This window comes from Bufo gargarizans, chromosome 3 (genome assembly GCF_014858855.1).
Source record: "Bufo gargarizans isolate SCDJY-AF-19 chromosome 3, ASM1485885v1, whole genome shotgun sequence".
Classification (NCBI taxonomy): domain Eukaryota; kingdom Metazoa; phylum Chordata; class Amphibia; order Anura; family Bufonidae; genus Bufo; species Bufo gargarizans.
Genome location: NC_058082.1, coordinates 194,699,898 through 194,727,496, shown reverse-complemented (window position 1 = coordinate 194,727,496; position 27,599 = coordinate 194,699,898). Strand labels below are relative to the sequence as shown.

At 42.8% G+C, this 27,599-nt stretch overlaps 1 pseudogene; it reads left to right on the top strand.

Moving 5' to 3' along the window:
* Positions 1–16,119: 16,119 nt before the first annotated feature.
* The window catches only part of LOC122931475, a 37,383-nt pseudogene continuing 25,903 nt past the window's right edge, over positions 16,120–27,599 (top strand).

Here is a 27,599-nt window from a genome sequence, read left to right as displayed (position 1 = left end):
GCAAGGTGGAGTTCCACCTGGTGGGCACGTCGCATATGAGGCGGTGAGCGGGAAGGCCGAAGTTACGCTGTAGCGCAGACAGGCGAGCAGCGGCAGGATGTGAACGCCGGAAGCGCGAACAGACGGCCCGCACTTTATGCAGCAGCTCTGACATGTCGGGGTAGTTGTGAATGAACTTCTGCACCACCAAATTCAGCACATGCGCCAAGCAAGGGATGTGCGTCAAATTGGCTAGTCCCAGAGCTGCAACGAGATTTCGCCCATTATCACACACCACCAGGCCGGGCTTGAGGCTCACCGGCAGCAACCACTCGTCGGTCTGTTGTTCAATACCCCGCCACAACTCCTGTGCGGTGTGGGGCCTGTCCCCCAAACATATGAGTTTCAGAATGGCCTGCTGACGTTTACCCCGGGCTGTGCTGAAGTTGGTGGTGAAGGTGTGTGGCTGACTGGATGAGCAGGTGGAAGAAGAGGAGGAGGAAGCCGAGAAGGAGGAGGTGGCAACAGGAGGCAAAGAATGTTGCCCTGCGATCCTTGGCGGCGGAAGGACGTGCGCCAAACAGCTCTCCGCCTGGGGCCCAGCTGCCACTACATTTACCCAGTGTGCAGTTAGGGAGATATAGCGTCCCTGGCCGTGCTTACTGGTCCACGTATCTATGGTTAGGTGGACCTTGCTACAGATGGCGTTGCGCAGTGCACACTTGATTTTATCGGATACTTGGTTGTGCAGGGAAGGCACGGCTCTCTTGGAGAAGTAGTGCCGGCTGGGAACAACATACTGTGGGACAGCAAGCGACATGAGCTGTTTGAAGCTGTCTGTGTCCACCAGCCTAAATGACAGCATTTCATAGGCCAGTAGTTTAGAAATGCTGGCATTCAGGGCCAGGGATCGAGGGTGGCTAGGTGGGAATTTACGCTTTCTATCAAATGTTTGTGAGATGGAGAGCTGAACGCTGGCGTGTGACATGGTTGAGACGCTTGGTGACGGAGGTGGTGGTGGTGGTGTTGGTGGTACATCCCCTGTTTGCTGGGCGGCAGGTGCCAACGTTCCTCCAGAGGCGGAGGAAGAGGCCGAGGCGGCAGCAGCAGAATAGGCCGAGGCGGCAGCAGCAGAAGAGGTAGCAGGGGGAGCCTGAGTGACTTCCTTGGTTTTAAGGTGTTTACTCCACTGCAGTTCATGCTTTGCATGCAGGTGCCTGGTCATGCAGGTTGTGCTCAGGTTCAGAACGTTAATGCCTCGCTTCAGGCTCTGATGGCACAGCGTGCAAACCACTCGGGTCTTGTCGTCAGCACATTGTTTGAAGAAGTGCCATGCCAGGGAACTCCTTGAAGCTGCCTTTGGGGTGCTCGGTCCCAGATGGCGGCGGTCAGTAGCAGGCGGAGTCTCTTGGCGGCGGGTGTTCTGCTTTTGCCCACTGCTCCCTCTTTTGCTACGCTGTTGGCTCGGTCTCACCACTGCCTCTTCCTCCGAACTGTGAAAGTCAGTGGCACGACCTTCATTCCATGTGGGGTCTAGGACCTCATCGTCCCCTGCATCGTCTTCCACCCAGTCTTGATCCCTGACCTCCTGTTCAGTCTGCACACTGCAGAAAGACGCAGCAGTTGGCACCTGTGTTTCGTCATCATCAGAGACATGCTGAGGTGGTATTCCCATGTCCTCATCATCAGGAAACATAAGTGGTTGTGCGTCAGTGCATTCTATGTCTTTCACCGCTGGGGAAGGGCTAGGTGGATGCCCTTGGGAAACCCTGCCAGCGGAGTCTTCAAACAGCATAAGAGACTGCTGCATAACTTGAGGCTGAGACAGTTTCCCTGGTATGCATGGGGGTGATGTGACAGACTGATGGGGTTGGTTTTCAGGCGCCATCTGTGCGCTTTCTGCAGAAGACTGGGTGGGAGATAATGTGAACGTGCTGGATCCACTGTCGGCCACCCAATTGACTAATGCCTGTACCTGCTCAGGCCTTACCATCCTTAGAACGGCATTGGGCCCCACCATATATCGCTGTAAATTCTGGCGGCTACTGGGACCTGAGGTAGTTGGTACACTAGGACGTGTGGATGTGGCAGAACGGCCACGTCCTCTCCCAGCACCAGAGGGTCCACTAACACCACCACGACCATGTCCACGTCCGCGTCCCTTACTAGATGTTTTTCTCATTGTTATGGTTCACCACAACAACAAATATATTATTTGGCCCAATGTATTGTATTCAAATTCAGCGGGATATAAATTTGAGGCCTAGTATTTAGGCGCTGGGTGACCGGTATGGATTTAGTGACAGAATTAGACTTGGAAATGCACAGAAGCGTGTGTGTGAAGTTATTCTGAATGACCCTATGTGCACCTTGAATATTATATACCCTTTTAGGGATAGATTTCAAATAGCTCTGATATAGCAGAAACCACTAAATTTTTAAATTGCTAAATTGGGAATTGTATTTCAACCCAGAACAAAAAATGTGCTTTGACGGACACTAAATAACTTTCCCAGCCACAACAGGACAGCGGTAACGAGAGATTTAGCGGGATATAAATTTGAGGCCTAGTATTTAGGCGCTTGGTGACCGGTATGGATTTAGTGACAGAATTGGACTTGGAAATGCACAGTAGCGTGTGTGTGTGAAGTTATTCTGAATGACCCTATGTGCACCTTGAATATTATATACCCTTTTAGGGATAGATTTCAAATAGCTCTGATATAGCAGAAACCACTAAATTATGAAATTGCTAAATTGGGAATTGTATTTCAACCCAGAACAAAAAATGTGCTTTGACGGACACTAAATAACTTTCCCAGCCACAACAGGACAGCGGTAACGAGAGATTTAGCGGGATATAAATTTGAGGCCTAGTATTTAGGCGCTGGGTGACCGGTATGGATTTAGTGACAGAATTAGACTGGGATATGCACAGTAGCGTGTGTGTGTGAAGTTATTCTGAATGACCCTATGTGCACCTTGAATATTATATACCCTTTTAGGGATAGATTTCAAATAGCTCTGATATAGCAGAAACCACTAAATTATGAAATTGCTAAATTGGGAATTGTATTTCAACCCAGAACAAAAAATGTGCTTTGACGGACACTAAATAACTTTCCCAGCCACAACAGGACAGCGGTAACGAGAGATTTAGCGGGATATAAATTTGAGGCCTAGTATTTAGGCGCTGGGTGACAGGTATGGGTTTAGTGACAGAATTAGATTTGGAAATGCACAGTAGCGGGTGTGTGAAGTTATTCTGAATGACCCTATGTGCACCTTCAATATGATCTACCCTTTTAGGGATAGATTTCAAATAGCTCTGATACAGCAGAAACCACTAAATTTTTAAATTGCTAAATTGGGAATTGTATTTCAACCCAGAACAAAAAATGTGCTTTGACGGACACTAAATAACTTTCCCAGCCACAACAGGACAGCGGTAACGAGAGATTTAGCGGGATATAAATTTGAGGCCTAGTATTTAGGCGCTTGGTGACCGGTATGGATTTAGTGACAGAATTGGACTTGGAAATGCACAGTAGCGTGTGTGTGTGAAGTTATTCTGAATGACCCTATGTGCACCTTGAATATTATATACCCTTTTAGGGATAGATTTCAAATAGCTCTGATATAGCAGAAACCACTAAATTATGAAATTGCTAAATTGGGAATTGTATTTCAACCCAGAACAAAAAATGTGCTTTGACGGACACTAAATAACTTTCCCAGCCACAACAGGACAGCGGTAACGAGAGATTTAGCGGGATATAAATTTGAGGCCTAGTATTTAGGCGCTGGGTGACCGGTATGGATTTAGTGACAGAATTAGACTGGGATATGCACAGTAGCGTGTGTGTGTGAAGTTATTCTGAATGACCCTATGTGCACCTTGAATATTATATACCCTTTTAGGGATAGATTTCAAATAGCTCTGATATAGCAGAAACCACTAAATTATGAAATTGCTAAATTGGGAATTGTATTTCAACCCAGAACAAAAAATGTGCTTTGACGGACACTAAATAACTTTCCCAGCCACAACAGGACAGCGGTAACGAGAGATTTAGCGGGATATAAATTTGAGGCCTAGTATTTAGGCGCTGGGTGACAGGTATGGGTTTAGTGACAGAATTAGATTTGGAAATGCACAGTAGCGGGTGTGTGAAGTTATTCTGAATGACCCTATGTGCACCTTCAATATGATCTACCCTTTTAGGGATAGATTTCAAATAGCTCTGATACAGCAGAAACCACTAAATTTTTAAATTGCTAAATTGGGAATTGTATTTCAACCCAGAACAAAAAATGTGCTTTGATGGACACTAAATAACTTTCCCAGCCACAACAGGACAGCGGTAACGAGAGATTTAGCGGGATATAAATTTGAGGCCTAGTATTTAGGCGCTTGGTGACCGGTATGGATTTAGTGACAGAATTGGACTTGGAAATGCACAGTAGCGTGTGTGTGTGAAGTTATTCTGAATGACCCTATGTGCACCTTGAATATTATATACCCTTTTAGGGATAGATTTCAAATAGCTCTGATACAGCAGAAACCACTAAATTTTTAAATTGCTAAATTGGGAATTGTATTTCAACCCAGAACAAAAAATGTGCTTTGACGGACACTAAATAACTTTCCCAGCCACAACAGGACAGCGGTAACGAGAGATTTAGCGGGATATAAATTTGAGGCCTAGTATTTAGGCGCTTGGTGACCGGTATGGATTTAGTGACAGAATTGGACTTGGAAATGCACAGTAGCGTGTGTGTGTGAAGTTATTCTGAATGACCCTATGTGCACCTTGAATATTATATACCCTTTTAGGGATAGATTTCAAATAGCTCTGATACAGCAGAAACCACTAAATTTTTAAATTGCTAAATTGGGAATTGTATTTCAACCCAGAACAAAAAATGTGCTTTGACGGACACTAAATAACTTTCCCAGCCACAACAGGACAGCGGTAACGAGAGATTTAGCGGGATATAAATTTGAGGCCTAGTATTTAGGCGCTGGGTGACAGGTATGGGTTTAGTGACAGAATTAGATTTGGAAATGCACAGTAGCGGGTGTGTGAAGTTATTCTGAATGACCCTATGTGCACCTTCAATATGATCTACCCTTTTAGGGATAGATTTCAAATAGCTCTGATACAGCAGAAACCACTAAATTTTTAAATTGCTAAATTGGGAATTGTATTTCAACCCAGAACAAAAAATGTGCTTTGACGGACACTAAATAACTTTCCCAGCCACAACAGGACAGCGGTAACGAGAGATTTAGCGGGATATAAATTTGAGGCCTAGTATTTAGGCGCTGGGTGACCGGTATGGATTTAGTGACAGAATTAGACTGGGATATGGCCAAAAAATAACCACACTATTGCTGGTTAAATGCACTTGGTGACGGGCGCAGCTTGCCCCTGATTTAGTATATGGCCAAAAAATGAACAGACTATTGCTGGTTAAATGCACTTGGTGTGATAGCTTGACCAACCACACTACTGAGGGTTAAATGCACTTGGTGACGGGCGCAGCTTGCCCCTGATGTAGTATATGGCCAAAAAATAAACAGACTATTGCTGGTTAAATGCACTTGGTGTGACAGCTTCACCCTGATGTAGGCTTTAGCCAAAAAACAAACGCACCATTGAGGGTTAAATGCACTTGGTGACAGGCGCAGCTTGCCCCTGATGTAGTATATGGCCAAAAAATAAACAGACTATTGCTGGTTAAATGCACTTGGTGTGACAGCTTCACCCTGATGTAGGCTTTAGCCAAAAAACAACCACACCATTGAGGGTTAAATGCACTTGGTCGCAGCTTGTGCTGGCGCACCACAAGACACAAAATGGCCGCCGATCACCCCAGAAAAATGTGACTGACAAACGGTCTGGGCAGCCTAAAAACAGTGAGCAATTGAGGATCAGCAGCTCAATGATCCACAGCTGCAGATCGATCAGTTAATCAAGTCCTTTGGAGGAGTTAATCTGCCTAATCTCGCCCTACTGTCGCAGCCGCAACCTCTCCCTACGCTAATCAGAGCAGAGTGACGGGCGGCGCTATGTGACTCCAGCTTAAATAGAGGCTGGGTCACATGGTGCTCTGGCCAATCACAGCCATGCCAATAGTAGGCATGGCTGTGATGGCCTCTTGGGGCAAGTAGTATGACGCTTGTTGATTGGCTGCTTTGCAGCCTTTCAAAAAGCGCCAAGAAAGCGTCACAAAAGCGCCAAGAAAGCGACGAACACCGAACCCGAACCCGGACTTTTACGAAAATGTCCGGGTTCGGGTCCGTGTCACGGACACCCCAAAATTCGGTACGAACCCGAACTATACAGTTCGAGTTCGCTCATCCCTAGCGGTGACTACCCAGTTTGGTGCAATTAATGTTCCACCACAGATTGTTCTGCCTAAGACCAATCTAGCCTGCAAGTATATTAAAAAAAATAGCAATTAGTTTTACATTAAATACATTAGCATTAGTCACATATTAATTATCTGTTTACTAATTATGAATATAATTTTTTAACATTTTTGAGCCTCAACAATAGCTAGAAGGCTCTTCACTCATGGGGTCTGCCTCTCAGTGTGTGAAGCACTGATGTATTCAGTGGAGATACTTTTGCATATTTGTTCAATTGACCGTCGCCTTCCATGCTTTCCATTACACGCTATAGGGTAATCAAGTAGATAGGGGTACTCGTTTTCCTGAAGTTTGGTTCACTTCAGCCTGGTTTTTCAAAAGTGCAGCAAAAATGCTGAAGGAAACCATGGAAAAAATGCACTGCAGCCACGGCAACATGTGAATCCAGCCTTATAGGAAGCCAAATAGTAGGAAGTCTTTAGGGAAATTCTCCATGATAAAATGTTTTAACGGGTCAGATGTTGAATTACAGGGTAGCCACCTCAGTTTTCTTCCTTTGAGGAGAGCTTTTTTGCATAGAAGCTCAAATTTTCCCCTGCAATCATGATGTCTAATGTGATTAATAATAGAATATCAGGCACAATCCAGGGATACAATTCTGCTGTTCTCACCAAATTTCCTCCAGGCCATGTTCTGCAGATAATGTAAGGATACAGCCTGCAAGTCATATGTGCTCTTCCCTGCAGTAGGCTGAAGTTTTCACATCACCTATGACAAGGTTCAGCAACCTTCGGCACTCCAGCTGTTGTGCAACTACAACTCCCAGCATGCAAAGCCGTTCAACTGTTCTCTGAATTTTCATAGAAGGTAATGAAGCATGCTGGGAGTTGTAGTTTCACAACAGCTGGAGTGCCGGAGGTTGCTGAACCCTGACCTATGACATGTATGCTGCTGCACAGGGCACAGTGTGCCGCACCTCTTGTGCCTTAGACCTAAATCGGTGACTCTCCATCCCCTGCTCACTATTTTAAAATGATAACTTTAGCTTCTTGTAGTTGTAATCTGGTCATGCCTTGGGAATGTATCATGGGAAATGTTACAGGCAGTAGAAAGCGATTTTTGAAATTAAAGTGACTTTAAAGCTAGATAGTGACACATATCCTCTTTTCTAATAATTTTTTATTTAGTGATTGTAGATTTTTCTTTTTTCTGAACATGATTATGGCATGTGGAGATGTACTTTATAGGAGCCACATCGATCATCAAGCACTATAGACAAGGGGTGTTCATTGACTTCTATGTGAGAGTGTTCTAAACATGCTCTGTGACCTGTGCAGAAGTCATTGCTCCTGTTGTGAATGGTGTGATCTTGTTTTATCATTGTAATCTTGCCTGTGATCATAATGAGAGGGCTACTGATATGGGAGGACTCATAGTGGATTTACAGTGCCTTGAAAAGGTATTCATACCCCTTGAACTTTTCCAAATTTTTCACATTACAGCCACAAACTTCAATATATTTTATGGGGGTTTTATGTGATAGACTAACACAAAGTAGCAAGTATGTGTGCAGTGATAAGAAAATGATACATGGTTTTCAAAATTTTTAATAAATAAAAATCTGTGGTGTGTATTTGTATTCAGCCGCCCTGAGTCAAGACTTTGTAGGACCACCTATCACTGCATTACAGCTGAAAGTCTTTTGGGGTATTTCTCTATGAGCTTTGCACATCTAGAGGATGCTCAGTCAGATAGGCTAGAGAGTGTCTGTGAACAGCAAATTTTCAAGTCTTGACACAGATTCTAGACTTTGACAGGGCCATTCTAATATGCTTTGATCGAAACCATTCCATTGTAGCTCTGGCTGTATGTTTAGGGTCCTGCTGGAAGGTGAACCTCCACCCCAGTCTCAAGTCTTTTGCAGTCTCTATCAGGTTTTCCTCCAGGATTGCCCTGTATTTAGCTCCAACCAACTTCCCTTCAACTCTGACCAAATTCCCTGTCCCTGCTGAAGAAAAGCATCCCCACAGGATGATGGTAAGTTTTCTGCCACACGTAGCGTTTTGCATTTAGGCCAAAAAGTTCAACTTTGGTCTCATCTGACCAGAGCACCTTCTATCACATGTTTGCTGTGTCCCCTACATGGCTTGTGGCAAACTGCAAACGGGACTTCTTATGGCTTGCTTTCAAAAAAGGCTTTCCTTTTGTCAGTCTTCGACAAAAGCCAAATTTTTGTAGTACACGACTAGAGTTGTCCCATAGACATATTCTCCTTAGCGGGGCTGTCAGTTTATGTAAACGGCCATGTCTTGGTAGGCTTGCAGTTGTGCCATACTACTTCCATTTTCGGATGATGGATTGAACAGTGCTCTGTGAGATGTTCAGAGCTTGGGATATTTTTTAGAACCTAAGCCTGGTTTACACTTCTCCACATCTTTATCCCTGACTTGTCTGGTGTGCTCCTTGGTTTTCATGAGGCTGTTTGATCGCTAATGTTCTTGAACAATTACAATGTTCGAAGGTCAGTGGAATATGTGGATTGCACACATTGGGCTGGATGTTGCACATCTCAGCATAGTGTTGGTGTGGACAGCAGGACCTTGGGAAGTAGGCAAAATTGTACTGCTATGAGAAATATATTTGTTCGCACTGCATAGGAAGGTTGGGGTGGGGGAGGGGATGGTAGGTGTTTTGCACTTGTTGTTTGGAACTGTATATGTACGGTATACTCTTATACATTGATTTTGATGTGTTCTTAAAAATCTTTAATAAAAAATGATCTGATTTAAAAAAAAAACAATGTTCTCTAACAAATCTCTGAGGTCTTCAAAGAACAGCTGTAGTTATACTGAGAATAAATTGCACACTCTATTTACTAATTAGGTAACTTCTGAAGGCAATTGGTTGCACTGGATTTTATTTAGGGGTATTAGAGTACAGGGGGGCTGAATACAAATGCACACCACACTTTCCAGATTTTTATTTATAATTTTATAAAAAAATGTTAAAAACCACGTATCATTTTCTTTCCACATTACACATACTTGCTACTTGCTACTTTATGTTGTTCTAGCACATAAAATCCCAAGAAAGTACATTTAAAGGGGTTTTACCATCACATTCAATGGGGGCATATCACTAGGATATGCCCCCATTGTCTGATAAGGACCCGCACCTACAACGAGAAATGAATAGGAGCAGGGGTCTTGGGTGCATGGTGCGCTCCCATTCACTTGTATGGGAGCAGCGGGGAGCAGCGCTTGGGGGTGGACGAACCCAAGGAAACCCGGGGTCCTCCAGCCACAGCTCTCCCCACTACGTTCTCCTTGTAGGTGCAGGTCCCAGAGGTGGGACCAGCACCTATTAGACAATGGGGGCATATCCTAGCAATATGTCCCCATTGTATGTGATGGGAATACCCCTTTAAGTTTGTGAGTGTAACGTGAAAAAATTTGAAAAAGTTCAAGGAATATGAATACTTTTTCAAGTCACTGTAGATGGTTTGATGGCGCAGACAATTATTGAGAAAGGACCGTTTCTTCCCAATAACTGCCTGCCCGTCACTGTAGTGCGGGCTAAGCTAAGAAGCTGAGGGTATGATTTGATGTATCAGCTGGACTATTAATACACTCAAAGAACATTCACGTTAATAATACCTGCCAGGGACACTCTCCTTTTGGACACTCTTCACCTCCAAAGATTCGACCTTTTGTTTTTTTCTTTTTCAAAACTGGTATCTGTCCACATGGATATTCCACTGTTAAGCAAGCATTGGAAACAGTGAAATACAAAAGAGAATGCACACAGACACAACTACTTGAATCGCATTCGAATTTTGTACTGGGAGCTCATCAGCACACTCAGTGGTTTTATATATTTGCCAGTCCATAAACCATTCATCTCCCCCACTGAAATTAATGATTTTCCATTAGGCATCTTATTCTACTGATACTGACCAGTAGGGATGCATGATGTACCATCTTCTGCTAGAGCATACCCCTCCATACATGAGCAGTTTCGGATTGTGGCTGTATCATGACATAACTGCTCACACTCTCCATTCTCATATTCACACTTCAGTGTGTCATTTCTATCTGTAAAAAAGTACAAAATGTTCTCAATATTCCAACTACACAATGTACTATCCCGAGAGATGACAAAAGATGTGTTTATGGTAGAGTCCAGGGAGCGAGCTGTCCACTGAATGATTGTTTGTCCAACAGTTGGCTCATGTCTACAGCCAGATATATCCCTTCTAAACTCACGTGCTTGCAGACTAGATGTTTGGTCTCCTCAAAATCAGCTGCACATTACCCTCTGCCCAAAAACTAACTTCATACAGAAGGATCTCAACATGGGGTGGACCCACATGGCCGAAGGTTCTGCAAAGGTGTCAACCACTGCTCTGAGAACCACTGTGATGAGACCAGTTCCTTCTACTTCATGACTCCATTTTCAGGAACATGGGACCAACAATCAAATAAATACTATGCAATGAGAAGATAGAATGGGGGTCCCTCTCTAGATAATAATTTAAGCAGCACGAGGCAGGCTATGAGCCTCCATCAGGGGTTTCATCTTTTGACAAGAATATTGTAGCATTCAGCCAAATTCTTGCCATGAAAATGATGGAAATCTCAACAGAACCACAATGGGCCCCATTATAAGTGAATAAGGACTATTGGACTGTTTATATGTGCCATATGACAGGCACTGTGTTATGGCTTCTGTTATTCATAGAAGCCATAATTGTAGTGTGAACAGAGTCTTTTTTATCCTTTGGAAAAAACTTACTTGTTTCACAGTTTCTGCCCTCGTATCCCTCAGGACACAGACACATACAGTACAGACCAAAAGTTTGGACACACCTTCTCATTCAAAGAGTTTTCTTTATTTTCATGACTTTGAAAATTGTAGATTCACAGGAGACTGTGTGAATCAGGCCTTCATGGTAGAATATCTGCTAAAAAACCACTGCTAAGGACAGGCAACAAGCAGAAGAGACTTGTTTGGGCTAAAGAACACAAGGAATGGACATAAGACCAGTGGAAATCTGTGCTTTGGTCTGATGAGTACAAATTTGAGATCTTTGGTTCCAACCACCGTGTCTTTGTGTGACGCAGAAAAGGTGAACGGATGGACTCTACATGCCTGGTTCCCACCATGAAGCATGGAGGAGGAGGTTTGATGGTGTGGGGGTGCTTTGCTGGTGACACTGTTGGGGATTTATTCAAAACTGAAGGCATACTGAACCAGCATGGCTACCACAGCATCTTGCACCACAGCATGCTATTCCATCCGGTTTGCATTTAGTTGGACCATCATTTATTTTTCAACAGGACAATGACCCGAAACACACCTCCAGGCTGTGTAAGGGCTATTTGACCATGAAGGAGAGTGATGGGGTGCTGCGCCAGATGACCTGGCCTCCACAGTCACCGGACCTGAACCCAATCAAGATGGTTTGGGGTGAGCTGGACCGCAGAGTGAAGGCAAAAGGGCCAACAAGTGCTAAACATCTCTGGGAACTCCTTCAAGACTGTTGGAAGACCATTTCAGGTGACTACCTCTTGAAGCTCAACAAGAGAATGACAAGAGTGTGCAAAGCAGTATTAAAAGCAAAAGGTGGCTACTTTGAAGACCCTAGAATATGACATATTTTCAGTTGTTTCACACTTTTTTGTTATGTATATAATTCCACATGTGTTAATTCATAGTTTTGATGCCTTCAGTGTGAATCTACAATTTTCATAGTCATGAAAATAAAGAAAACTCTTTGAATGAGAAGGTGTGTCCAAACTTTTGGTCTGTACTGTATATGACTGATACTCATCATAGCAGGTTCCACCATTATTACAAGGATTGGAAAGGCATTGGTTCACATCTGTGAAGAGGTATATATATAAAAAAGCGCATATAACCATAGAGATGATAGATGTTGAATTAACTTCTCTTAACATTCATCAATTGCTACAGTTTACAACATAACTGTGTATATCCTCCAAAATTCTTTCTACAGAGAAAAAAAAATATGATTTCTCATTAGCCCTTGTTATATATATATATATATATATATATATATATATATATATATATAAAAATAAAAAATTCCGCAGCACATCCAAATAGTAAAAAAGTAGAAAAAGGCTTTATTCACCAGACATGCGACGTTTCAATCCTCTCAATGGGATTTTTCTCAAGAAGTGACACAGTGGGCAGTGCAGTGTACATATTTAAGCTACTTCACATCATTAAACAATCAACGAGTTAAGTACATTCATTAAAATTAATAAATTCAAAAATGATAATACAGACAGTACTATCCATATACTAATACAATCACGTCCTGTCTCAGATCTAAATAAGTGATATAGTGTCGATCCTTCTCATAACAGATTCAACATAATCATACATAAAACAAAATACTCTAATTGTGACAATAATCAACACAGGTGTAGGTCTTCTTGAAAACCTAAAGTGTACAGGTGTACCTTCAGTGAAATGATGAACTGGTTCACAGGAGCGCGCGATGGGGTCAATGCACGTGGGTCCCGGCGTCTCAGACATTGCATTGCGCATGTCAAAGGACCTTCCTGAATACTCCGGTCACGTGATCACCTGTTTAAGCCGATCGTTAAGGTGCGCATGTCCAAGGACCTTGGAGCATGTGATCGTAACATGTGATCACACCTCCGATCATGTGATCAGATGTATCACATCATCGGAAAAGCAATATAAGATTCCAAGTACTCCATAGTCTTGCGGACACATCAGAGGATATGATCGCATGTTCGATCTTGTCCTGAATTGTATAGTTACCATGTCTGGGACATTATAGCATTCCCAGAGTACCTCACACAAAATACACAGGCTTGCAACGGCCCTTAACAGAGTCCCATTGCGATCCGCACTATATCAGTTCAAATGTGAAAAACCAGGCCAATGGGTCAACGATCAATCTGAGAGATAAAGGTGACTATATAGACGGAAGTACCGTTACTATAAAGAAAAGAAAAAATATATGATGTGCGGTAGTACCGCCAATTTTCTTATTTAATACTGGACTCAATATAGTAATTATTGAATAGCCCCCTAGTCTAAACGAGGAGTTCAGCTCATGTGGCTCATACTATTATCATAGAGCCACAGGCTAGAATATCCCCCCTGTCTGTTGGTAACCATTCCTGGAAATCCAACATGGCAGACCCGGGATCATCCTCTAGATTCCGGGGGCAAACTTATAAAAGTCCATAGGAAGATCTTAGATGTCACCAATCTCTCTGAGGTCAATGGCTCCAAAGACCTGTCCACATATTAAACCAGAACATGTAGATAACGCAACTGGACACCACAAGTATCTCATAGCAATGTCACGTATAGTCAAATTCATGCGTAAGATACAAAATCAGTAATACACAGAGATCACCTAATGAATCTAATTATTTTTATATCCGCAAGAAAATCATGTTGTACATTGAAAAAAGCGTGTAAGGACTTGTAGGATAAATAATTCGGGTCCCATCATGATCCAGTAGATTGACTTTCCATCGCTCACTCCTGGTATAACCAAGCCCAATGTTCACCATAATCCTGAAGGTAATAAAAACAATATATAAGATCACCCTGTTATATAAACAAGGAGCACTACCACACACAACTCCATATAGAAACAGGGGAGCAGAATCCCAAGCACAATCACTCAGGACAATATCCAGGGCCTATAGTCCACATTTAATCCTTGAGGTCTCAATGTGTTTAATTTGGTAATCCATCGAATCTCACATTTCTTAAGTAAAGTATGTCTAATGCCACCCCTACGTGGAGTGGAAATATGATCAACTAACATGCATTTGAGGTCCCTTTCCTTGTGGCCCATGTCAGTGAAATGTTTTGGAACTGGAAGATCCATACTTTTTTATGAATGGTATATCAGTGCTGGTTAATTCTACTTTTAAAATCCACTGAAGTCTCACCAACGTATAGTAACTGACAAGGGCACCAAAGAATGTATACGACAAATGAAGATTCGCATGTTAAAAAATGCTTGATATGATATTTTTTCTGTGTCAATGGGTGCAGGAAGAAACTATCTTTTTGCATATATCGGCAATTAATACAATTTAAACATGGGAAACTTCCCAATTTGGGGCAGCGTAAAAAGGTCTGACCAGACTCTTTTTGTGGACCTATATCAGTATGAATTAATTTATCTTTAAGGTTCCTGGCTCTCTTATATGACATGAGGGGAGGAAGAAGGAACTCTTCAATCCCCCCATGTCCACTTTTCAAGACAGGCCAGTGTTTTAAGATAATTTGTCGAACATGTGTACTGTCCTCTGTATCAATGGTAACTAGAGGAATTCTCTTAATTTGTGTGTCATTATTCTTGTCCCTCTTTGTGAGGAGGTCAATACGTGATTTATCCTGTATAGAGGTAAGATGTTGATCCAGTAAAGCTACAGGATAATCTCTATCTATAAAGGACTGTGTCATACGTTTTAAAGTACCTGACAATTCATCATTGTTGCTCACTATGCGCTTTGCACGATAAAATTGGCTCAGAGGAAGGGACTTAACCATAGCCCTAGAATGTGCACTGTTGTAACTTAAGAGCGTGTTGCGATCGGTGGGCCTCGAATATAAGCCCGTCGACAGCACATGATCTCTCAAAGTCACAACAGTGTCCAAAAAGTGTATTTGTTCACAGGAATGTTCCAAAGTAAATTTAATATCTACATCAATAGTATTCAAATATTGGAAGAACTCCATGAGTGAGTCCTCTGACCCCATCCAAATCAAAAAAATGTCATCTATGTATCGCCACCACATCAGAACATGTCGGAAGTGGGGCGATACATAGATGTACGTCTCCTCGTGGAAGGCGACCGCCATGTTGGCGTAAGTCGGGGCCACATTAGACCCCATGGCGGTCCCCTTCCTCTGGAGGTAAAAATAATCCCCAAATAAAAAGTAGTTGCATGTGGTAATGAAAGATGTGAATACTTTGAAATTGAATGAAAAGAAAAGGTTTACACATCCTAATATAACACAAATTGAGTGGCGTGCTATTGATGAGTTGGTTCATGACCACAGTCTCACCATTAAGCCTGCTGACAAAGATTGTGGTCATGGACACTCATCAGTACATTGCAGAAGCCAATAGACAGTTGGAGGACTGTGAGGTTTATCAAAAATTACACACTGACCCTAGATGGGATATTGAACGGAAGATACAGAGTTTGCTACAAGAGGCCAGCAATGCTGGCATCATTGATGATAAGCTCAAAGCTTTCCTTTCTATTTCACATCCTATCACGCCATTTCTGTACCTATTTCCCAAGATTCATAAAAATCTTAAAATTCCCCCTGGGAGACCCATTGTTTCTGGTTGTGGATCCCTGTTGTCTAATATCTCTATCTTCCTTGATAGGGTATTACGACAATATGCATTGTCAGCCCAGTCCTACATCCAGGACACCTCTGATTTTTTAAATAAATTGGCAGAGATCTCTCTACCATCGGATGCAATCTTAGCATCGTTAGACATTACCAGTTTATATACCTCAATCAGACATGATTTGGGGATAGAGGTGGTAACCAAGGCTCTGACCCAGTCCACTTTTTCAGCTGAATGTCAGGACTTCATTTTACAACTTTTACATCTGGTACTGACATGCAACTACTTTTTATTTGGGGATTATTTTTACCTCCAGAGGAAGGGGACCGCCATGGGGTCTAATGTGGCCCCGACTTACGCCAACATGGCGGTCGCCTTCCTCGAGGAGACGTACATCTATGTATCGCCCCACTTCCGACATGTTCTGAAGTGGTGGCGATACATAGATGACATTTTTTTGATTTGGATGGGGTCAGAGGACTCACTCATGGAGTTCTTCCAATATTTGAATACTATTGATGTAGATATTAAATTTACTTTGGAACATTCCTGTGAACAAATACACTTTTTGGACACTGTTGTGACTTTGAGAGATCATGTGCTGTCGACGGGCTTATATTCGAAGCCCACCGATCGCAACACGCTCTTAAGTTATAACAGTGCACATCCTAGGGCTATGGTTAAGTCCCTTCCTCTGAGCCAATTTTATCGTGCAAAGCGCATAGTGAGCAACAATGATGAATTGTCAGGTACTTTAAAACGTATGACACAGTCCTTTATAGATAGAGATTATCCTGTAGCTTTACTGGATCAACATCTTACCTCTATACAGGATAAATCACGTATTGACCTCCTCACAAAGAGGGACAAGAATAATGACACACAAATTAAGAGAATTCCTCTAGTTACCGTTTATACAGAGGACAGTACACATGTTCGACAAATTATCTTAAAACACTGGCCTGTCTTGAAAAGTGGACATGGGGGGATTGAAGAGTTCCTTCTTCCTCCCCTCATGTCATATAAGAGAGCCAGGAACCTTAAAGATAAATTAATTCCTACTGATATAGGTCCACAAAAAGAGTCTGGTCAGACCTTTTTACGCTGCCCCAAATTGGGAAGTTTCCCATGTTTAAATTGTATTAATTGCCGATATATGCAAAAAGGTAGTTTCTTCCTGCACCCATTGACACAGAAAAAATATCATATCAAGCATTTTTTAACATGCAAATCTTCATTTGTCGTATACATTCTTTGGTGCCCTTGTCAGTTACTATACGTTGGTGAGACTTCAGTGGATTTTAAAAGTAGAATTAACCAGCACCTATATACCATTCGTAAAAAACGTATGGATCTTCCAGTTCCAAAACATTTCACTGACATGAGCCACAAGGAAAGGGACCTCAAATGCATGTTAGTTGATCATATTCCCACTCCACGTAGGGGTGGCAATAGACATACTTTACTTAAGAAATGTGAGATTCAATGGATTACCAAATTAAACACATTGAGACCTCAAGGATTAAATGTGGACTATAGGCCCTGGATATTGTCCTGAGTGATTGTGCTTGAGTTTCTGCTGGCCTGTTTCTATATGGAGTTGTGTGTGGTAGTGCTCCTTGTTTATATAACAGGGTGATCTTATATATTGTTTTCATTACCTTCAGGATTATGGTGAACATTGGGCTTGGTTATACCAGGAGTGAGCGATGGAAAGTCAATCTACTGGATCATGATGGGACCCGAATTATTTATCCTACAAGTCCTTACACGCTTTTTTCAATGTACAACATGATTTTCTTACGGATATAAAAATAATTAGATTCATTAGGTGGTCTCTGTGTATTACTGATTTTGTATCTTACGCATGAATTTGACTATACGCGACATTGCTATGAGATACTTGTGGTGTCTAGTTGCGTTATCTACATGTTCTGGTTTAATATGTGGACAGGTCTTTGGAGCCATTGACCTCAGAGAGATTGGTGACATCTAAGATCTTCCTATGGACTTTTATAAGTTTGCCCCCGGAATCTAGAGGATGATCCCGGGTCTGCCATGTTGGATTTCCAGGAATGGTATCCGACAGACAGGGGGGATATTCTAGCCTGTGGCTCTGTGATAACAGTATGAGCCACATGAGCTGAACTCCTCGTTTAGACTAGGGGGCTATTCAATAATTACTATATTGAGTCCAGTATTAAATAAGAAAATTGGCAGTACTACCGCACATCATATATTTTTTCTTTATAGTAACGGTACTTCCGTCTATATAGTCACCTTTATCTCTCAGATTGATCGTTGACCCATTGGCCTAGTTTTTCACATTTGAACTGATATCGTGCGGATCGCAATGGGACTCTGTTAAGGGCCGTTGCAAGCCTGTGTATTTTGTCAGTTTCATGCGTATGTCTATAGTTTTTATCTTGATGATTTTATATTTTGATATGTGTGAGGTACTCTGGGAATGCTATAATGTCCCAGACATGGTAACTATACAATTCAGGACAAGATCGAACATGCGATCATATCCTCTGATGTGTCCGCAAGACTATGGAGTACTTGGAAACTTATATTGCTTTTGAGATGATGTGATACATCTGATCACATGATCGGAGGTGTGATCACATGTTACGATCACATGCTCCAAGGTCCTTGGACATGCGCACATTAATGATCGGCTTAAACAGGTGATCACGTGACCGGAGTATTCAGGAAGGTCCTTTGACATGCGCAATGCAATGTCTGAGACGCCGGGACCCACGTGCATTGACCCCATCGCGCGCTCCTGTGACCCAGTTCATCATTTCACTGAAGGTACACCTGTACACTTTAGGTTTTCAAGAAGACCTACACCTGTGTTGATTATTGTCACAATTAGAGTATTTTGTTTTATGTATGATTATGTTGAATCTGTTATGAGAAGGATCAACACTATATCACTTATTTAGATCTGAGACAGGACGTGATTGTATTAGTATATGGATAGTACTGTCTGTATTATCATTTTTGAATTTATTAATTTTAATGAATGTACTTAACTCGTTGATTGTTTAATGATGTGAAGTAGCTTAAATATGTACACTGCACTGCCCACTGTGTCACTGCTTGAGAAAAATCCCATTGAGAGGATTGAAATGTTGCATGTCTGGTGAATAAAGCCTTTTTCTACTTTTTTACTATTTGGATGTGCTGCGGAATTTTTTATTTTTACATTTTGGAGGTGGATCGCCCCCATAGCCGCTGGCACTCCGACTGTACCCTACAGACAGTGGTGCTGCCCACACTCCTTTACCTGTATATATATATATATATATATATATATATATATATATATATAGTCATATGTAATATATACTGTAGTTATATATCAATGAAAAGTTCCCTCATTATATACTTTCTACCTAAAGGACAAAACACATGTTTACATGTTGATACACCTTATATATGGCTGTCCAGGATGGTTATGGGTTAATATTATACCCGTGAAGGTCTAGAGTTTTAACAGTATGCTGTATATATTTGTTATTATATTATTTTGGGTGGTAAAGAGGTTAATCAGTGGCCTCCGGGGTGATATTTTGGGGAATAAGCATGCTTAACCCTTTAAGGGCATTGCCATTTTTCACCTTAAGGACCAACAGGTATGGCTATACTAAGCAACAGCATGCTTAAACCTTTAAGGACATTTTTCACCTTAAGGACCAGGCCAAATTTTGGAAACCTGTGTCACTTTATGTGGTAATAACTTTAGAACACATTTACTTATACATGCCATTCTGAAACTGTTTTCTCGTGACACATTGTACTTCATGATAGTGGTAAATTTGAGCCAATACATTTATAGAAAATCCTAAATTTACAGAAAATAGGGAAAAATTCATAATTTTCTAAATTGAATTTCTCTTCTTTTAAGGCAGATAGTGATACCTCATAAAATATTTACTTAACATTCTCCATATGTCTACTCTATGTTGGCATCATTTTGTAAATGTCATTTTATTTTTTAGGACGTTAGAAGACTTAGAATTTTAGAAGCAATTGTTAAAATTTTCAAGAAAATTTCCAAAACTTTATGGGGCAAGTAGACCAAAAAATTGTTGTTTTGGCATGGACTTCATTTTCTTTTCTTTTACAGCATTCACCTTAGGGGGTAAATAATGTGATACTTTTATAGAGCAGGTCGTCACGGACGCAGCGATACCCAATATGTCTAGGGGCACATACTGTATGAACATGGGACCAACACAGACCAACAGGTCTGTGCTATAGGCAATGCGCCGCACAGACCTTTCACTTACCAGTAGGAGGAGCTCCCGGCCGGTCACAGACATCGCAGCTCGCAGGTAAGTATGAAGCTTCTACAAATTGCTAAGCAACCATGGCAACCGGGACTGCAGTAGCGTCCCGGTTGCCATGGTTACCGATCGGAGCCCCAGCGATTACACTGGGACTCCGATCGGTACTCTCCACTGCCACCAATGATAGGGGGGCGGTTTTAATTAGGAGGGGGAGGGAGGGGAGAGGGCCCACTGGCCACCAACGAGTTAACTACAGGGGAGGGAGGGGGGCCCACTGGACACCAATGAGTTAACTACAGGGGAGGGAGGGGGGCCCACTGGACACCAATGAGTTAACTACAGGGGAGGGAGGGGGGCGGCCGCACTGGCCACCAATGAGTTAACTACAGGGGAGGGAGGGGGGGGCGGCCGCACTGGCCACCAATGAGTTAAAAACAGGGTGGGGGGGCCACTGGACACCAATGAGTTAACTACAGGGGAGGGAGGGGGGGCGGCCGCACTGGCCACCAATGAGTTAACTACAGGGGAGGGAGGGGGGGGCGGACGCACTGGCCACCAATGAGTTAAAAACAGGGGGGGGGGGTCTGCCCCCTGCTGCCTGGCAGCACCTGCCAGGCAGCAGGGGGCAGTCATGTACACAGTTTATCAGTTCATGGGAACGCCTCTGTGTTAGACTATACTGTCGGATCTGAGTTTCACGATCTAGCTCATATCCGACAGTATATTCTAACATAGAGGCGTTCCCATGGTGATGGGGACGCTTCAAGTTAAAATATACCATTGGATTGGAGAAAACTCCAATCCGATGGTATAAAAGAACTCCAGACTTTACATTGAAAGTCAATGGGGACGGATCCGTTTGAAATGGCACCATATTGTGTCAACGTCAAACAGATCCGTCCCCATTGACTTGCATTGTAATTCAGGATGGATCCGTTTGGCTCCGCACGGCCAGGCGGACACCAAAACGACTTTTTTTTCATGTCCGTGGATCCTCCAAAAATCAAGGAAGACCCACGGATGAAAAAACGGTCACGGATCACGGACCTACGGACCCCGTTTTTGCGGACCGTGAAAAAATACTGTCGTGTGCATGAGGCCTAAAGGAAAAAAGAACCTGTATACGGCGCCAAATCCCTCAGAGGTAGTTAGCTGCTTATTTTAGAATGGTCAAACAGGAGGTAGTTGAGTACTAAAACAAGCGGTCGTCTCATTCACTATTGGAAAATCCCAGATGCTTGTGTAACCCAGCAGGGTTATTTTTAGGATTAATAGTGATGCTAGTATATTGAAATGGTATATTAAAAAAGTAACAGGTCAGCCACATGTAACAGGTCAGTAAGAGGGTTGATGTAGACACAGAAAGTAATATAGCAGGCTAATTAAAACTGTAAAAAAAAACAGATGGGCGCACCATAGGGTAATTCTGTGGATATACAATGATAGGTAGAAGAAAAAAACTGGCAAGGCTCACATTGTGTGTTGTGCAAATGTAGGCACAACACTAGTGTAGGTATGTATGACAAGCCTAGGCGTCTGGGTATGGCGGTCTGCAGCCACAGGACCACAATAGATCTTCAATTGGAGGTGCCTGGAGCCCCTGAGAAGATGATAAGTGCAAAAAACGTAATTCGTCCCACGGCGCAAAATACCGTCAACCAGTCACCAGGATCAGGAAGGAATCTTTTATTGCAGCGATACAACGCGTTTCGGGGAATCACTCCCCTTTATCAGGTACAAAGAAGCTGCACAAGTGTAACAGCATAAGGCTACACACATTTATATACATACAAAAGTACCGCCTTAAGGAGGTCACAGGGTCAGGAGGGGGGAAGGTTTGGGTGTTACCTAGATGAGTAATTGGCAAATATAAGGTGTACACCAGCAAATCCTCAAGGCAAATTGCCGGTATGCACACCCCAATTATGTTTATACCATATGTGACAGAAAGAATTACACTAATAACAATCTGTTTGAAAGATTTAACATGACTACGCCCCTGAAAGGGGCCGACCTTAGCGTGCATATAATTAAAAGCGCATCAAGAAGCGCATTAGAACGGCCTATGACCACGCGCACTGATGATGCGGTCCTGTTAGATACTCAGGACCCGCATCACGTGAGCAGGGTCAAGTCACGTGACCGCTGTTACCTGGTTACAGAAACGCTTTGGCGCCAGGGAAGCCGTCTGCTGTGGAAAGACTAGTTGGCGTCTTCCGGCCCGACATCACATGACAACGGCCGGGTCACGTGAGGAACACTACTCACATGATAGCGGCCGGGTCACGTACGGACCGCTACTAGGTAACAGGGGACGCTCTCAACTTGGAGGCCGCTGCTGTATGACAGGGGCACTCCCAGAGAGCAGTCTAACATAAATCTAAGGATCATTGCGTAACTGGTTGAACAAGCATCGTTCAAACACCAAGAAGTACTGGACAATGAGACCGACTTTAAGATGCTTTTATGTAGATATTAATATTTTTCTTGCTTGTGATTAGCTGTAAACAGGATTACAAGCTGCATCCATAAATACACTACTGAAAAGTAGCCTCTGAGAGCCTAGGGCAGCAGGAAAGCACTTTTACACCCTCTTGTGGCAAGACCCAGTCTAATGAGATCACATCTGCAGTCATTTAGGCCCCTTTCACATGGGCTAGAATGCTGTGCGGGTGCAATACGTGAGGTGAACGCATTGCACCCACACTGAATCCGGACCCATTCACTTCAATGGGGCTGTTCACATGAGCAGTGATTTTCACGCATCACTTGTGTGTTGCGTGAAAATCTAGGCATGTTCTATATTTTTCACGCAGCCCAGGCCCCATAGAAATGAATGGTTCTGCGTGAAAATCGCAAGTATCCGCAAGCAAGTGCGGATGCAGTGCGATTTTCACGCATGCTTGCTAGAAGATGATGTAAGTAAATTGATAAAAGTCAATTTACTGTATTATTTTCCCTTTTTTCCCTTATAACATGATTATAAAGGAAAATAATAGCATTCTTAATACAGAATGCTTACTAAAATGTTGATTGAGGGGTTAAAAAATAAAAAAAATATTAACTCACCTCATCCTGTTGTACGCGCACCCGGCATCATCCTCTTTCTTCTTCTTTCAGGACCTGCCAAAGGACCTTTGATGACGTAATCACGCTCACCACCTGGTCAGCATGGTGACATCAGACATCAGAGATTTTTATCTTCATTCAGCAGGACCTGTGCTGACTTCAGGGGACGCTGTGGTGAGCGTGATTACATCATCAAAGGTCCTTTGGCAGGTCCTGAAAGAAGAAGAAAGAAGAGGCCGGCTGCGCGAACAACAGGATGAGGTGAGTTAATTTTTTATTATTTTTTTAACCCCTAAAGCCACATTTTAGTAAGCATTCTGTATTAAGAATGTTATTATTTTCCCTTATAACCATGTTATAGAACACCTAACCCAAACCCGAACTTCATTGAAGAAGTCCGGGTTCGGGTCTGGGTACCACAGTCAGTTTTTCATCACGTACGTGCAAAACACATTGCACCCGCGCGATAAAAACTGAACATCGTAACGCAATCGCAGTCAAAACTGACTGCAATTGTGTACCTACTCGCACGATTTTCCCTGATCGCATACGCAACGCATCCGGACCTAATCCGGACACGCTCGTCTACAAGGGGCCTAAGAGTGTACTTAGGGGAGATTTTGGTACCACTCAGTGATTAATATGAATATCTCTGACACCACATTCTAAAGCTGACTATGCACCTAAGATGAGGCTGAGTGTTTGTTCAGCTGACAGTTTTCTGTCCCGATCATCCTGCGTGGCTGAGCATGCATGTGTTGTTAATGGAAAGGGGAGAAGGCTGCTGCCAGACACCTGCGGTGGGTGGATGATTTCCTTAAAGGAGTTGTCTGGGCTTTTTCTACTGATGACCTACCCTCAGGATAGGTCATCAATATCAAATCAACAGGAGTTCGACAACCAGGACCCCCGTCGACCAGCTGTATGAGGAGACGGCACACGCAGTGCGCACACGCCATCTCCTGTCTCTCTTCCTGTCCGCTGATGCTGGCCCATAGACATGAAGTGGCGAGCAGGAAGAGAGAATGGAGACGGCACGTGCACACTGCTGATTGGCTGGAGTGCCCAGTGTCAGACCCTCGCTGATCTGATATTGATGACCTATCCTGAGGAAATCAATATTAAAAGCCGGGACAACCTCTTTAACAACAAAAGGATTGGGCATGTTAAAATCCAACATGCTCAACCCTTCACTCCCCCCGACATCAGCGGATTCTGTGCCAAAAAATCTGGTGTCCACCACCCATTGGGGCTCATTTATCATGGCCCTTTATGTCAGTTTTTGGCATAATACAGTCACACTTTTCCATTGAGCAAATTTGAAGTGCCTATGCACCTAAGTGGAGGAGCAATGTTTTTACACCATCTTTGCCACTGAGGAGTGGTGGGGGCCGGCCCCTGCAAATTCCCCAACATTTAAGCCTGTTTCCAGGAGTAAATGACAATTGAAATCTGCTCCAGTAGATTCCCCTAATTTAAGACAGAGCCTTGGCCACCACATGAATCAAGTGCATCTTCAGGCAGCAGAAGGGGTATCAAAGATTGGCGTAAAACGCTGGTCTTTGATAAATGACCTCCATTGTTTTCAATGTGACAATGTTATATCATACATTGCGTCTTTAGCTAGTTATATTTGTACAGTATCAGCTCAGTTATACTTGTATATATTATATTAAACATCTAATTTAATTAAAGGGTTATCCCATAAGTAAAAAAAATATGAAAATCAGAGATCATATAGTACATGACAATCTCTAACAAAGCTAGACCTAGACCTGTACCTCATATGTATACAGAGATCTGCCCATCCGTTGCTACAATTGTTCTTCTAGATTTATGCTTAGGGGACGTGTCCTTTCTGCTGCAGCTGGTGGCAGTTGAACAATGAAACGGAGCATGTACAGTATGTCACCCTCAGTTAGCTGGACAGAGAATTTAGAAAAAAGGCAAACAGCAGGTGGCGCTATACAGAGGGATTTCAGTGAATTACTCCCAATTACAACATTATTCAGATCAGGTGCTGGTTTAAAAAATATAGAATATTTTTTTGGGAGACAACTTCTTTAAAGGTGTAATTAATTACACAGAGCACTGTTCATTTAGAGAAATAATGGGGTGTTTTTTGATCATATGTTTGGCCTATTTCATTTATAATGATGTCCATGTATTGTGAACTCTCTTTGTAGATGCACCTGTGCTGTTTCCAACCATGATTTCGTGGAGGCATACAAGTTCCAGACTGTTGTCGTTCAATATCCTTTTTAAGTGGTAGAAATGTTTCCCCATGACCCAGTAGTATGCCATGTTTCATCAGGCACATCCTTACTGCATTTCTATATCTCTATCCACTATTCTAAGTGTTTGCCTGAACATAGCTTACATCGTTTATGAAGATTTTCCAGGCCCATAAAGAAGAAAATTGGTGAGTGTGACCATGCAAGCACGTGTTACTGTAAGGAGCGGCTTCTTCTCTAGACCATGGATTACATGGTCACACATTCCTGAAGGGACAACCTATTTCAAGGGGGTCTGTCAAGTCCTTTCCACCCAGCATTGCCCCACAGAAGATTGTAAATGCATTCCGAACACATACCTTTGTGTCTCTTACTCCATGCTTGTATTCTGCGGAACAATGGCTCCCAAGTGCTGAGCTATTAGGCTGCTATAAGTACCTGAGCTATATATAAAAAAAAGGGAGGTTGTGCGGTCATTTTAATGTTATTCTAGATGGTATGGAAGAAAACTTATTGTGCACCATCTTGGATTTTTTTTAAGGCTTCACAAAAAATGCACCGTACAGTATATAGTCCTACATATAATGATTCTTCTATCACATACACTACACCTTTCTATTGTACTCATCTGTCCTCTTAGCATATGCTGCCCATCTTTCATCGTCAGGATTGTGAGAGTGCAGTCGGATGGACCCCCAATGATCAGTAAGGGGCGACATATCCTAGCACATACTGCATGTCGTTATTTTGTGTAATGAAAAGGCCATCGATCATGGGGCACATTTGTACGTATTTTGGCCACTTTTATTTCTATTAAGCAAGTAATAAGTCCAGCTCACCTCATGTTCTCCGTGCACGGTTCGAGCCAAGGCAAACTCCGGCTTACATAGAAATGAAAGACTGGGTGATCCAGCACCGGAACAAATCTGTCACTGCGACTTCTTTATTTTTCACATCTACAGGGGACAGTACATACAATAAACATCTCCCCCCTCCTACTCCAGTTCGGTTGACATGTTTCGAACACTGTGGTTCTTAATCATAGCTGTCCCCTGTATATGTGAAAAATAAAGCTGTCGCAACGACAGATTTGTGCCGGGGCTGGATCACCCTTTCTTTCATTTCAACTTTTATTTCTACTTGGTTGCCAAGGGGGCTTAGCCGGCCAGGATGGGGGAGTGGCTTCCAGAAAAGGGGCGTGGTTTAAAGTGCAACGACATCTGCCACAAAATGCAGCAAAGGTAACTCGACTAATAGGTGGTATAATGTCAGCCTAGACAGGGGACAGATTTATCATCCAGTATAAGGCCACTTTGTAAAAGCTGCTGTCCTCCGTTGACACTGACACTGTCTAAAAATGAGAGAGTATTAGTAAGTCTGCCTCACCTCTGATGGGCTGGCAAATACTGAATAAATGTGCATTTTTCTTTTTCTGTTACAGGGCATTGCCTATTATGTATGCTATTACTCTGGATTTGAGATATTTCGCCAACAGCGTAAGTTTAAGTTTTTTGTTTGATGATCTTGTTACATACATGAAGAGCTACTGACATCACTTCTCCTGCTGACCTGATATTTCTATTTCTCTTAAAAGTGAGCTACCATGGGTGACACGTATATAAGGAAAGCTCCGTGCACCTTTACCATGCTCACATGGCCAGTAAACCATAAAATATCATATGCAATGACCCTAGATCTTGAAGGGTTTTTCCGTGTCAGGATATTGATGGCCTATCCTCTAGTGAACGGGGCGAGCAGTTGTGACTACTCTGCACCACTGCCACAAACGAAATGGAGGAGGCAGTGCTTGCACGAATGCTGTGAACCCTTCAGACGGGGGATCGGCGGGAGTCGGACCCATGCAGATCTGATATTGATGACCTGTCCTGAGGATAGTCCATCAGTATCCTTACACTGCACAACCCCTTAAGACCCACAAGGAATGGACACATTTATATAATGTAAGCTTAATTTGCCAAAACCAAAATCCCCCTTTAACCCTTTTACTTCATATTGTGTCTTTAGGCTGACCAACAGCTAACGAAAAAAGGCAAAGGAAAAAGTGGAGACATGCTGGAGAAAGCTGCCGAACTGTTAATGAGCTGTTTCAGGGTGTGTGCTAGTGATACGTGAGTATTTCCTTCCCTGAACTCAAATTGCAGTCTCATAAGATGTAGGCATTATAGCTAAGAGATATACTTTACCAAATTTTGTATGGTTTCAGTATTTCATTTTGTACT